At 31.8% G+C, this 14,280-nt stretch overlaps 1 protein-coding gene across 3 annotated transcripts in view; it reads right to left on the bottom strand.

Annotated features, from left to right (window-relative positions):
* Positions 1 to 14,280, bottom strand: part of LOC132943002 (uncharacterized) — a 33,336-nt gene that overhangs the window by 1,936 nt on the left and 17,120 nt on the right. The window lies entirely within an intron of this gene.

The raw sequence follows: 14,280 nt of genomic DNA, 5'->3' as shown, positions 1-14,280 counted from the left end.
TCTATCAATTTTAAAATTAGAGTGAATTGACCTATTATAGAACTTTAAACCTGGTGGTAAGAATATTATCCAGCAAGTTATAAGAGTTTCAAATTTTAAAAACAATGTACGATTATAAAATGATCATATCAACTTGCTTTGAAATTAATATACAAAAAAAATATTCACGGCACCCTCAATATAATAGTCTTAATTTAAATTTTATAATAGATAAATTCACTCTAAATATATTAAAAATAATATAATTAAATGGATTATTTTAAACGTAAAATTTACTAAGATGTGAATTTGCGAGACGAAATTAACACTTGTGGTTATAATGTACGTTTCTTATAAAGAATACATTTTACTCTGTTATTTTTAGTATTAAATGCTTTCAAATTTAAGGTAAAAATATTATCCAAGGCCCAATGTAGAGTTCAATTTCGAAGCGTGTATTTGCTGTTATTTGAGCGTAAAAAGCATAAGAAACCAATGTGTGCCAAATGTAAATTATAACAGAACAATTCAACAATCAGATTTTAATCACAGAGTAGAACTTTGTACGTTATGTCATTATGTACGTTTTTTTTGTCCATGGCATATTATTTATTAGGTACCTACACAATTATTACATTAATATGCACAATTAATTTTGTACATTATTTATATTAATAAGATTATTACTTTACATTATTTCATCATCAAATAACATTTTACAATAAAGACCATAGATACGATATAATCCATAGCGTTATAAAAATATTACTGAGGTTATCGGTTTAATTTTATGGAGTATAACTTTACTAGTAAATATTTATATTTTCGACATAAAAACAAAATAATTTTTGTATAATATAATTTTATTTTAAGCAGATAACGGATATAGTACCATTGGACCATTTGCTAATTAATTATTAAAAATTTCTTCGAAGTTGCCTATTTAAAACGCCTTAAACACCAGATGTACGTCGTCTAATAATATTGATGATAAATCTTATAAACGTTTATGCATAATGCATCATTGGTAAATATTGATAACTATAACTAAACATAATTTTTTTCTGACATCCTGAGTACCTGCTACTTGAAACAGCAGTAAATTATGTGGTCTGCCATTAGTACTTGTGTGCAAGAGTTCAAAAATATAGTAAGCATGTGATCTACAAATTCTATAAATAAATTTAAAAAAAAAAATGAATATTCTGAAACGTGTATAGTTTAACACACTGATTACACAACTTTATAAAACCATGAAAAAAAAAATGAGAATCTAATTTTCGGTGTAGATACGACGATAAACTCTTGTCTGTGCTCCTGATTTTAATCGCATGATCAGATGTTTTATTTATTTAAATACGTAAAAACAATAACAAAATATTGGTCACCGTTCGGTGACACAAGTGGACAGTATAACTTAACAGTTGTTGAAATGTGAGTGACACACTCTGCGCAATCATTTTATGCACCAAATAAAATTTGTAATAATAATAATATTGTTGAACGTTATCAGCATTAGCCCTTAGCAGACAGTCCGTTTATTGTTATGTTAAAATAGTATTTTTTACACTATTTTTAATCTACAGACTAGGTATCAAACATTTTAACCAAATTTACGAGAAAAGTTAGGAAGAAGCACTAAATATTGTCTGAAACTCAAAATTATGATATTCTTCCAGGTAATCTGTGCAAAAATGAGAAAAAAATAAAGTTCCATAGTTCACATAGTAAACAGAAAGTTTACCAAGTTTATAATATTTATTTTCATATTTAATATATTTAATTGGCAGTATACATTATTTATAACTTATGGCCTATGGGCATCATTATTTTACTTTTTTTGATTTTGTTGGGTCTACCGTGTGCGTTAATAGTGGGCATCAATAGGATACGGCGCGTACAATGAAACTTGCATTTACGAATAGGTAATGAACACGTATACAATTAATAATTATCATAACTTATACTACCTATATTAATATTATAACGACCTGTTGACGCACAGCCGTTATCTCATCGCACCTACGCAAAACATTCCAACATTCGTCCGGGACTAGTCGTCGTCAAGGTTGTTTGGTGAGTATTTTATTTATATTTACCCGATTATTTTTTTTTTTTACCAAACAACCCTTCGTGGGATCTCGGGGACCGCCACAACACATACCTAATATTACGACGAAGGTATACATTGATGGTCCGTCCGATGTGCGTGTAATCGACGTTTCTAATCTCCAAAACTGTTATTCTGTGCGCCTATATTTCGTTTCATAGCGAATACGTCGTTTTCACTTTTTATTACGACCATATTATAATATTCCATGCCTACTCGACGTCGACGGCGGTAATGTCACAGTGTAATACTAACCGCGATTAATGAACAATTAACGAAAGTGTAGGTACCGAACGTGTCTTCGAAGGTGTGTGTGCAGTTTCCGCCTATGATAATATTATGATCCGCGACGACGCTATACGTTTACGTTCGGTTAGGTTAGGTTAGGAAACAAAGTCAGGAATAAATTGACTACACGACGACATGGCAATAGTTTTATCGTAGCTCTATGAGTTTTCAGTTTTATATAAAGTTATCAGTATAATATTGTAGAAAACACATAATCATTATGTGTGTATACTTAGAACAAATGATTAAATATTTCAACTAAGGTTTAATAAGAAAGACATCTACAATCATAATTTAATTGTTAATGAGCAGATAACTGTTATGCGGTTATTGTTGTACAAAATATATTACAAAACCAATGTAATATTCAAATATTTCAAACTTTCAAAGATGCACTATAAAATATAGAATGCTAATGTAGGTACTATATATTTTTAATCTTGTATGGTATATTTTGACAGTAACTGCAATGATTGCATTTTATAAAAAAAAATTTACTTATAATATTATCTATTTTGACATCTAAGATGAATAAATTCGAATCACGACGAAATTATATTTTGTTTTATTATCGGCACCTATAACTGTATAGTGTATTAGTGTATAGGTACAGCAGAATATAATAATTTAATATGGAAGATTGAATTGAAAAACAAATTTACTTAAAAAAGCTCCTAAACTGTATTATAGTTCTGTAAGTATAATATCAAATAATAATCATAGCTATATGCCAATATTACAATGGAATACAATACATTCGATGTGCACAATATTCCAATACGCTTATCTCTGTTTAATATATTTTATCCGGTCACATTTCACTTTAGATATAAAACAGAATAAAAAAGGAAAATATTATAACAAGACAGTATCGAAAATTATTTTTTATTTTAAAATAGCGATTTAGACAATTTTTTTAGAAACAAACACGAGAATACACATTGAAAACATACGTAAGAAACCTTTCGTTGTATTCTATTATAAATGTAAAACCTAATATAGCCATAATTATATAATGTGTACCTATTATTCTAATAAAATTTTAAACTTATTATTCTTATCCCACCCAAAAAAAGTAGGCTTGCCACCGAATAATACGGATTTGTTTGTATTACACTAACATAATGTCAAACACTAATTTATCGTAGTACAACGGGTCGTGCAGGGTATACATAACGTACGAATACATAGCTAAGCGGCAGATAGTTTTTTTTTTATAATAAATAATAATATATGACATATTATATCGTGAAATCGAGTCAAACATTAAAAATTTAACAAAATTGGCTCAGGACCACATTGTATTTAATTTGTATATTATACACATAAATTATGACACTATGTTATTATTGTCGAAAAAGCATTTGAAATTATGGAATTGCAGTAGAGTAGTGTATGGTATTATAGTATTATTATGTATGCATTTAATCACTTGCGATTATAATCATATAATAAATATATAGTTGAGTTTCGATTCGAGAATATACAATATACTCTATACATGGCTAATAACAGGTTAATCTCAAAATGTATCGACTTTAGATTCGACAAACGCGACCAATGTTGTGGTCCCCTACACGTTTAGTTGGGTACATAGGGATGGTATTTTTATCGCATATTTCTACAAATAAAATGATTAATAGCTGGTACCTATATATTATAGGTACATATAATATTACGCGCGTAGCACAATATGTATCAATGTGTCAACCACGATGTATTCTTCAATTTATAGTTTTTGGCACTATTTTTTAGGTTCTCGTTCAATGAATATTTTGAAATAAATCCTCATTTTTTTTCGTACCATATCTTTTTTAAGTGTTCATTATTATCTCATTGACACAATACTCTTGCAATACCGACACTCAATCGAGATTCATTGACGTAATTCAAGAAAATCACTAGTCACACTTATCAGTTTTGAACTGGTACCCTATTTGAATGTATATGTTCATATTTATTGGCCCTGGTAAAATACTCAAATATAATAATATAGGGTCGTAATTTCAGTGAAAGCGATTGTCGTTTAAATTTTAAAATGAACCTATAAACAGATAAAAAGGTTAGAGGAAAGAGGCTGCCGGTATAGACGATACTCAATAAATCAATATAGACGTCAATTATTTCTTAAATTCTCGTTCAGTAGCCATTAACCTGCTAATACTATCCTCCGCTTCATAACTTAACGTCCGCCATATTCATTGACTGCGTGTGCCGTACACAACCGTAAATATTACTTATATGGTACGACTGCGTATGAGATGGAAAGAATAATAATAATTGGCTTCTGCGGGAGATCAAATGAGTATGGGCCTCCTTAAAACACGTACTACCTACGCCCCGTTGTCCGTTTACAGCGCGTGTAATGATGATATACGAATGTCATATAAATTTATAATTATTATGCGTTGGAGCGGGTGCGAGACTGTGGCGACAGTGGTGTGCAGCGGCACGCGCGTTGTTTGGAAACGGGCCGAAAAATTTGTCGAAGCCTACCCTAAATATTGCGGGGCGGTAGTTTTCGGGCGTTTCGGCGGGGTGATAAATTTACGATTGTCTCTGTCGGCCCGCAGAGTGTGTCACAAAACAAGACAGGGGGCGAGGCGAGGGAGAGGTTGCGTGTGCGATAGAGGGTGTGAGAGGGGTGTGTGCGATAGGGCGGGAAAAAAACAGTGTTATACACACATGCATACCGCGCGGCGCATCTTGGCTTTAACAGTATAATAATAATAATAATAATAATAATAATTTCGAGTTGAATAGATAAAAACTGCCGAGTTATGTACATTGATTGCCCTTAGCGCCCCGCTGTGGTATAACCAACGTCAATGGAGACCGCACGGAAACATTCACGCCTTTATTATTGCGGTGATTTATTCGCGGGGGACGTCTGTGCGAAACATCTGCCTATATCATATAATAATATTTTTGTGTCTGTATACAATATACATATATTGATATACATAGGTATAACATTTATACCGGTGTAGGTCAACTCGTCGACGCGCACCCACCCGTACGAACTTGTATATATTACGTATACATGGGTAGTAGGAACCTATATGTACAATGTATATATATTTATGTAATAGGTACTCTGCTCTTTTACTCGCGGACACTGCACATACGCATTACACGTCTATATAATACGCGAGCCACTATAATCGTTTTGTACGGTCAGTCACCGTTCAGCACGCATGGTACCTACGCAGTTTATTACGCAGAAACACCGCTGCTATGTTATAATATATTTAGTCACTATCAGTGCCACTTAGGTATGTGGCTAAGTACTTTTTGCACCACACCCGCGAAGTCGGTGAAGACTACACATCAACACTAAACTACACTTACTGTAGGATAGCCCTTCTAAAGATACAATTCGTGTTTGTAATAAATTATTCTTATACATTTAATATTTTAATATTCGTACGGTTTTTAAAAATATTAATATAAAGTATAAAGTTTGTTTTTGTTTATGTAATTTGGTATTTTTTTTCTATTAAAATTAGTATATCTTTCTTATTTTTTATATAAAGCGGTCAATATACAGGTAGATCCACAAAGTATGCTGACCCTTATTTTTTCATTTAATGATTCAATTTCAACATTTCAAATAATGATTTTTAGAATTTTTAAATAAAGACCGAAATATTTTCAAGTTCATGATACTTTGAAATTATTTTCAATTTAAAAACAGAAAATTCACAGGATACTCCCTTAGAAGTAGGTACAAAAAATGTCTAGAATTTGAATATAATATGGTCTCGCGGTGTATTTAAAAAACCAAAAAGTCAGATTTTGAATAACTGCATTAATGAAAAAAAAAGGTGATAATGCTTAGTGAACCACCCTGTATAATGTAATAAAATAATGCTAATTCAACGGTAATATTATAATATAGTATGACAATACAATAAAAATAGTGAGATGAATTTTAATTTGTATTTACTTTAAAAAGCGTAAAATAATTTTAATAAGACTGTTTTTTTAAAAAAAAAAAATTATGGGGTCAAATAGTTCACGGACCTTAATCACGCCGATGTTAAGCCACCCCTTTAATTCAACCATGGCCACGCCTTGTATAATATTATCATGTAATTAAATTAGCAGGATTAATGTATTACATATTATGCGACGAAGCCGATCGTTGGTTTCTCACATTGCGGTCACGATTTCGCGTTATCCAATGCTACAAAGTTGTAACGCCATCATAATATTATGGGAAAAGTTCGTGTGCGAATTTTGCAAGTAATATATTATAACAGAGTGGTGCAATTATCATACTATACAACTACGCAGCGTGCGCAGTTGAATTCGATTTACCGTACTCGTACGCATTAAAATATAATATTTATTTTATTTAACATAAAACCTTCTGCTACAGACTACTGCTGTAGTCATTTGGATAGATTTACATATTATAATTATTCGTAGGCGCAACTAGACCTCTAAAACGTGGGGTGCTATAATATTTTACATTTTAAAAACATAAAATGTTCTGTATTTCAATATAATAATGATAGTTAGACGTGAAAAAACAAGGGGTGCTAAAGACCGTTTTGCACCCCCCCCCCCCTAGTTTCGCCAATGTATTTATTTGTATAAAAATATAGATTACATAAAAATGGATAGACGGTTAACAAATACAACAGTATTTAAACGTTATAGAGAGATAATAAATGTGATTGATATGAAATTGGGGTCCTGATTGAGCGATTCTGAAAATTTAAAATGTCCTGCAGGGTATATAATATGTGTGGAAATATATTTAATGTTTATAATAATACGAATCCCGCAAAAAATTCACGTTTGCCATTAAGGAGACATAGGTATGTGTGGTCAATTTTGATTCTTATGAAAATTCCATAAAATTATCTGGATAACTCAAGATGAGAGACCAAATAATCAGATAATAGAACCGATGATTAATATTTCGATTGATTTTGTGAGGCTTAGAGTGGAATGAAACGACCATTTTTGGTGCAACTACGTAACTGTGCATATATGTTTAGGTAGTGTACTAGTATATTATTATCTCTGAGTGAGACGATTTGATAAATGGATGACTGTATGGTTTGTCCTCTGGCGGCCGTTTGTTTTCGTTCATATTAGTATGTGACTGGATTATTTTTAATTTTTAAGTTATTATTTTGGATATCATAAATATTTACATGTATATTATTATAACTGTACAGAGCAATAACACGTGCAGTAAAATGAAAGCACCATGCCGGACTAGGGAGTGTGTTCGGGGTGACATATTATTATAGCGTTGCCGTTTTGACAAAGTTTAATCCTATATATGACACATAAGTATAGAAGTAACAATAATATATAAATGGGTGGTTATTTGGACGGGTGGAAGTATCGACAGCATTGTATACTATAACGCCTCACGCCGATCATAAAATTGTGTGCTCAATTACCGTCTAAAGTTATATGGTGTTAAAACTGATTAACTCTAATTAATAATTATTATTAATTGTATAATAAATTGCAAAACGGTTAAGTGAATACATCACGTGAATTTTCATATTTGCTGCTGTAAGGTGAATTAATGTGTTATTTAACACGAATCAGTAATGACTTTAGAAATATTCTTGCTTATTATTTTATACGAATTTTGGAACACTTCACTATAAATACTTTTCTATAATTTTTAATAGTCATATCGTTGGATGTGACCGTATCAGCTTCCCTATTGAAAACATAAATTTTAAATTTAACAATGATCAATAGTGTTATTCCTATATTTTTGAAAAATCTATAGAGAAAAAAAAAACCCTGAAGAGTTGATTTGAGACGACCCCCCCAGACATTGTGATCACACGTCCCAGGCAGTTACCACTACCGTGGTACCATAATAATAATAATAATATATGGTCTGAATCGTGTCGCTAAATAATATATTATGTTATACGTTTATCTTTATTTAATATTAATTAAAGGAGAGAGCTGTATACTTGGTGTACAGAGAATGACGGAACGCTGGGCGTCTCCCATAGGTTAGTCGTATTCGTGTGGTTCCTTCAATTAACTGCTCGGTCGGTTATATAAAGATTATCGGCTATCTTAGGATTTTTTTCAAACTAATCCAACACTCATATAATTTTATATAATAATCCGTATACTGCATTTCTAATCGTATAAAACGGAATTGCGCGATATTATTATGTTTCTGTTCGTTTCATTGTTTTCTGAATATTTTCTCGAAAATGTAACTTGGACGTTCGATTAAGATGTATAATGGACGTATGATAATTTTCAACATTTGAATTTCTTACCGCGCAAATCGATTTTCGCAATAATATTGAATTTTAGACGTTATATAATCTCAGTAACTTCACGTAGGTTAAATTATACGAAGTAATATTATATTATTATATAATTTTACTTAGAACAAAAAAAAAAATAGTAATTATTAATACGTGTTAATAAGAAAAACGTAAAATAAAACTTTGTTATTATGCTCACCTACAGTAAAACGTAAAAAAAAGCTATTCAGTGCCTTTTAATGTGGAACGCCCACGATTTTTTTTTTATCCGCCTTGCGTCACTGTCGGTTTGTTTTTGAGAAAAATACATCGGATCCGCCTATATTTATTATGTTATTATAATAATATTTAATAATATGTGTATTTACAAGGCGGGTACAGACGCGATTTAGTCACGCTCTGCCCGCCCGCCCGCCCACAACACACTATAATAATAATAATAATAATAATAATAATAATATAATAACGATATCCGTGATAAATGGCTTTCCGCAAATTCGTTCGGAAATTTTACCTGGCCGAGTATAATGGGCTTAACCTACACATTACACGCTATAAACTCGAATTAAGAAATTGTTCGACGACCAATAAAGTACCAAACCACAATAGTATGATATTAAGTATAATATAGTTCTTATTGATGGTTTGAAGACCGATCGAACAATATTATTATTATTATTATTATTATTATTATTATAATAAAACCGAATGAATGTGACATTATAATGTGTCATATGCCATGCGTGTCAAAAGATCTAGTCCGGATGAATGGATCTGCAGCCAACTGTGGGGCATATTTATCGTATAGGTATATTGTGTTTATACTGTTTATAAATAATACAAAGGTATGATACGTTTAGTTAAAAACGTGCGTTTAATGAAACCGCAATGAAATGTCGAAGTGCTCTCGTTTATACACCTTTTTTCGGTCTGAATAGATGGATGGGTACCTATATAGGCATGTATTCATGTGCGGTCGATCAGAGTTCACTGGAAATATAATCCGTTAACGGGTAAAATGTTGTTGTTATTTACAGTTTTCACGCGAAGGCGAATTCGAAATTAAAGTAAGTAATAACTAATAAATATAAAATATGGCCTCTGTGACTCACCGAGTATAATCACACCCCATTTGTCCGTCCTAGTTAAGAATTTATTTGAATTCTGATTTTTGTAATTTTTTTAGTAGTTTGCCTTACGACAATATTTTCAAATATTTAGATTTTTTCATACTATTTGAGGAGTGCACTGTGGCGATACCAAATTCCTTTTTTTTAAAACACAATTTCTCCTATAAATTGTGAAGCAGATTATCTAAAGATAATTTATATTAGTCAATGATAAGAAGTGTGGAAGTATTAATAGTTAATATTATTAATCTACGAATATTTTATAATTTGTATACATTTTTCATGAATAATAAATACTATATATTTTGTATTTCTCTAAAAACTATTTTCAAGGACTATGATCCTTACTCCTTAGAATACACATTTTAATAACTCGGAAACTAGTCCTTTGAATTTTTATTAAGATACATCAACATTTTCAAAAAAATCATTTGCTCAACAATTAACATAAAAAAAGTTGGTTGTTTTTGAAAAATAGAAGTTTGTATTGCCACTAGTTTGTAACTTAAAAATTGACTTCATAAATTTATTTTTTTAATAATTAACGAGAAATCAACTAATTATTTTTTCATTTTAAAAAGAAAGTTAAGTTAATTTATTTTATTACATTTCACTATTTGAGCCTATTTTGTTATACCTAATTTCGAAAAATATTTACCGTGAATTGTTAAAAATGTTATATTTTCCTAATCTAACTTATCAGAAAGGTACCTAACTATTTCTCTTTTCTTAGAAACGAAAGACTTCAATGAAATAAATATTATATGGAAATACTGTATAAGCTATAAAGTATGAACGCTATTGTCTATTATTTAGTTTTGGGTTGATAAAAAATAAAAGTACGCTAACGTTGTAAAAAAAAAATTGCATTTAACTTAACTGAGTTAACCAAAAATTAAACTAACTTTTAACTTTTTGTAATTGATGCATATTAAGTTACATTAACTTATTAAAAAAAAATCATTAATTTAACCAACTTTGGAAAAATCAGAATTGAACAAATTCATTATAAAAGAATAAAATATAGAGGCATGTTTAGTGAATCACTATTTATTATATGTATAGTGTGTCTAGAACAATATCACAGATCCAGTGAAGAGTAATTTTTTGGGAAGTTCCGCTAGACTAAAATAATTTTCTAAAAATTAATCTTGAGCTTAAATTTTCTGACCATTATCACATCATATTCACATACTATGTACCATGACTCATGAAATCCAATCTAATGACGTTTTTAATTTATAATTATTGAAACTAAACAAACGTAATACGACCAACTATTAATATTTATAATAAATATTTTGTGTTTCAGTTATAAATTACGACATCGAGTCAAGACGACGTCATTGCTATGTTATTATTATTATTATTATTATTATTATTATTATTATTACATACTACTGTATAATTATTAATTGAGCTGAAATATATAATTATAAAATCTATTTATAAATTTTTATCCTTGAATATATGTCTCAGCGATTAACTAGACTAAAACGAAAAAAAAAGTGAACAGACAGATATTTAGGATGGAGTCAATAAATTAGCTGCTATCCTATTACAGCGCAGTAATTGTTTTAGACGCGTGTTCAATAATTATGCAGTTAATTTTATATCAAACGGTTATTATTTCTGTACAACAATATGATGTTTATTCTTACAGGATTATAATACATCAATGGCTATAATGTCGTCCTGAGCAATAAAAAAGAAAAAAACCCAAAACGGTCATTAGAAAGGTTCTTACAGTATAAAAGGCATTGATGGGAAATTGGAATAAATAATATTTATTACCTATATGATAACAATTAATGAAAAAGTGCAATAAACCGCATCATTTACCGAGAAAATTGATCGGTCTGAGGCTACACACTGCATCGTGGCAACGTATAGTTATTTCCAAAGATAAAATCAGTAGCTGGTAGGTATACCGTATAATACGCGATCACGGCTATGGCGAGACGATCGTAACACATTTTACGGATTTCTGACGAAGTCGTACTCACGAGTGCTGATGAACGTGGCGGATAAAAATAAGTGTAAAAAATAACAGAAACGAATGGCCAATAATCTGCACGCTCATTATTGTAAATCGCATAGAACATTATTGGCGTAAAGGTCGTGGTCGCGACTCCTCGCAAATATCATTGCGATCGTTATTGGTCATTTAACACGTCGTGGAAAAATTGAAAACGATATACCATTATTATTATCATATTATGATATCAGAGTAACCGCATAAGCGCTACAGAGGCCCGCGAGAGTGTATTACAGTTTTGCGCATGCAGACATTCCCCCACTTTTTGCCATTTAGTGTGTGTCAAATACATGGCGATGCGCGGAATCGAACGTGTTTTCGTCGGGCGACAGTAATATACCCTCTCGTGGGCCGCAGCATAGGTGCAAAATGTCTCGTACCCATGGGGCGCTATTCGGGGTATCGCAGGGTATATACATTGGCGGCCCTATTTTTAGCCGTACATGTTGGCCTGCGTTAATTTCATGCTGGCGCCGATGCCCGATGTATCAGTCAAATTGAATCGATTGAAATAATTAATATAAGATAAAAATATTTTATAAATAAATGGATATACATTAGATATTAAACTTTAATCCGCGTTATCACTTAAAATATTAATTATTTTTCATCCCTAATAGTATTGACTATGTATGATCAATGCTAATAGTATGGTAAGAAATAACTCCAACATTGCTACATTTCAATTTTCATTGTTATAACTGTGGCCTGATGGTAGAAAAATGTGGCCTGGTAAAACATTTGGCAGCCCTATTTTATAACTGCAAATTTTTTTTTATCAACATTTTTACCATAACGTGAAAAATTGGGATTTACCGTGTCTAATGAAAAAGTTGCTGTGAACCTTTTACCAGAGACAAAACCATAATGTTTCACCGACGCAGACACATTTATATTATTTTCTCTTATTTACGAAACTAATATGTATTTATATGAGTTATTTTATAAGTTAATATGACTTTACCAGAAAATCAATAACCGATGAATATGAAAGTTTGATCGAATTAGGATTGATGATAGGTAGGTACTCGTATTGAACATACAATTTATAACATTGAACATTATTATGTTGACAGCTGAATTCATCTCACAAATCTTCCAAATTATGTTAATAAAATAAATGCGTTATTATTATTTTTATTACCGCTATAGCAATTCCGTACATTTCAATGTTGAGTATATCGCAAGTTATTAACGTTATAAAATATTTTTTTTTTCAGAATTTTTCCTTTAGTTATATTATGTTGCCCGGGATAAACATTACCATAAAACGCTTCGCATCACAAACGTGCAACTATATCATTATGTTTACGTGCATAGGGGTATGGGTACCTATTTACCTCTATGGCTCTATATTTCCCATATGCATGTATCACAATTTACAGCAGCAGGACGTGTAGCTACTCGACCGATGATTATCATCCGTGGCGTGTGGGGGCGTGTGTTTGTCCGTGTAAATAATATGGTACCTACCTACCTAAATGTATAACACTATATACCTATATTAAAGGTATACACACAATACGGATATTACAATAATATCGTATCACGGTTCGAAGGGTTGAAAATGAAAATAAATAACAGCACACACGCACACACATTATAATATACTATTAAACTATTATGATAAAAGAGATGAACGGGACATCGTCGTAGTCTGAAGTGGACGCCCGGGTAATTCGGAGGTGTACACAGGTTGTGCGTGTCACTGCGCAGCACACCGTGTCGATCGATTTCTTTTATTGGAACGTTAAAACTGACAAGGTGTACCTACCCGTGTACACTATTATATTATATTATACCTATATGCTGGTTCTATTTGACCTTTTTTCGCATCCGCGTATATTATAGATATCGTATACTACACCTACGCCGTGTTATTCGGCCCGTTAAAATATTATATTATTATATTATTATTCTTCTTATCGTGTCCAGAAGAATAAAGATTATAATATTATGTGCGTCACGAAGACGAGAGCGGTTTGCAGGAGTCCTCGGACGTCCGCGGGGTGGCGGACATTATATTATTATTATCAGACGTTTGGGATCTCCTTGCAGCGGCCGGGACCTATAACCACGTTGGTCGGACCGACAGCACCGGCGCGGTGCACTCTCTCACACACCACACTCCGTTTAAACCCGTCTCGCGGACTAGCCGAGCGCACATCAATATGTACACATTTCGTGTATACAAATACGCCTGACACCGTTGCCGCGTCAAGTTTCGTTTTCTTCACGAGGCCATCCGTCGTATATAAATGATAATAATACATCGGAGGAGCCAACGCGTTATAAATATAATGTGTGTGTGTGTGTGGACTAAATTATAATCACGTACACACCGTACTGCAGTGACAGGTCAGACAAACGGAAGCCCCGCACTGCTGCAGCAGCCCCCCAAAACAATCTCATTGTCCGACGCCGCCGACCGAAGAGCCCGCTGCAAGTATATATATATAT

This window comes from Metopolophium dirhodum, chromosome 4 (genome assembly GCF_019925205.1).
Source record: "Metopolophium dirhodum isolate CAU chromosome 4, ASM1992520v1, whole genome shotgun sequence".
NCBI lineage: Eukaryota > Metazoa > Arthropoda > Insecta > Hemiptera > Aphididae > Metopolophium > Metopolophium dirhodum.
Note: the sequence above shows the minus strand (reverse complement) of the source record. Positions and strands in the feature narration are given on the sequence as shown.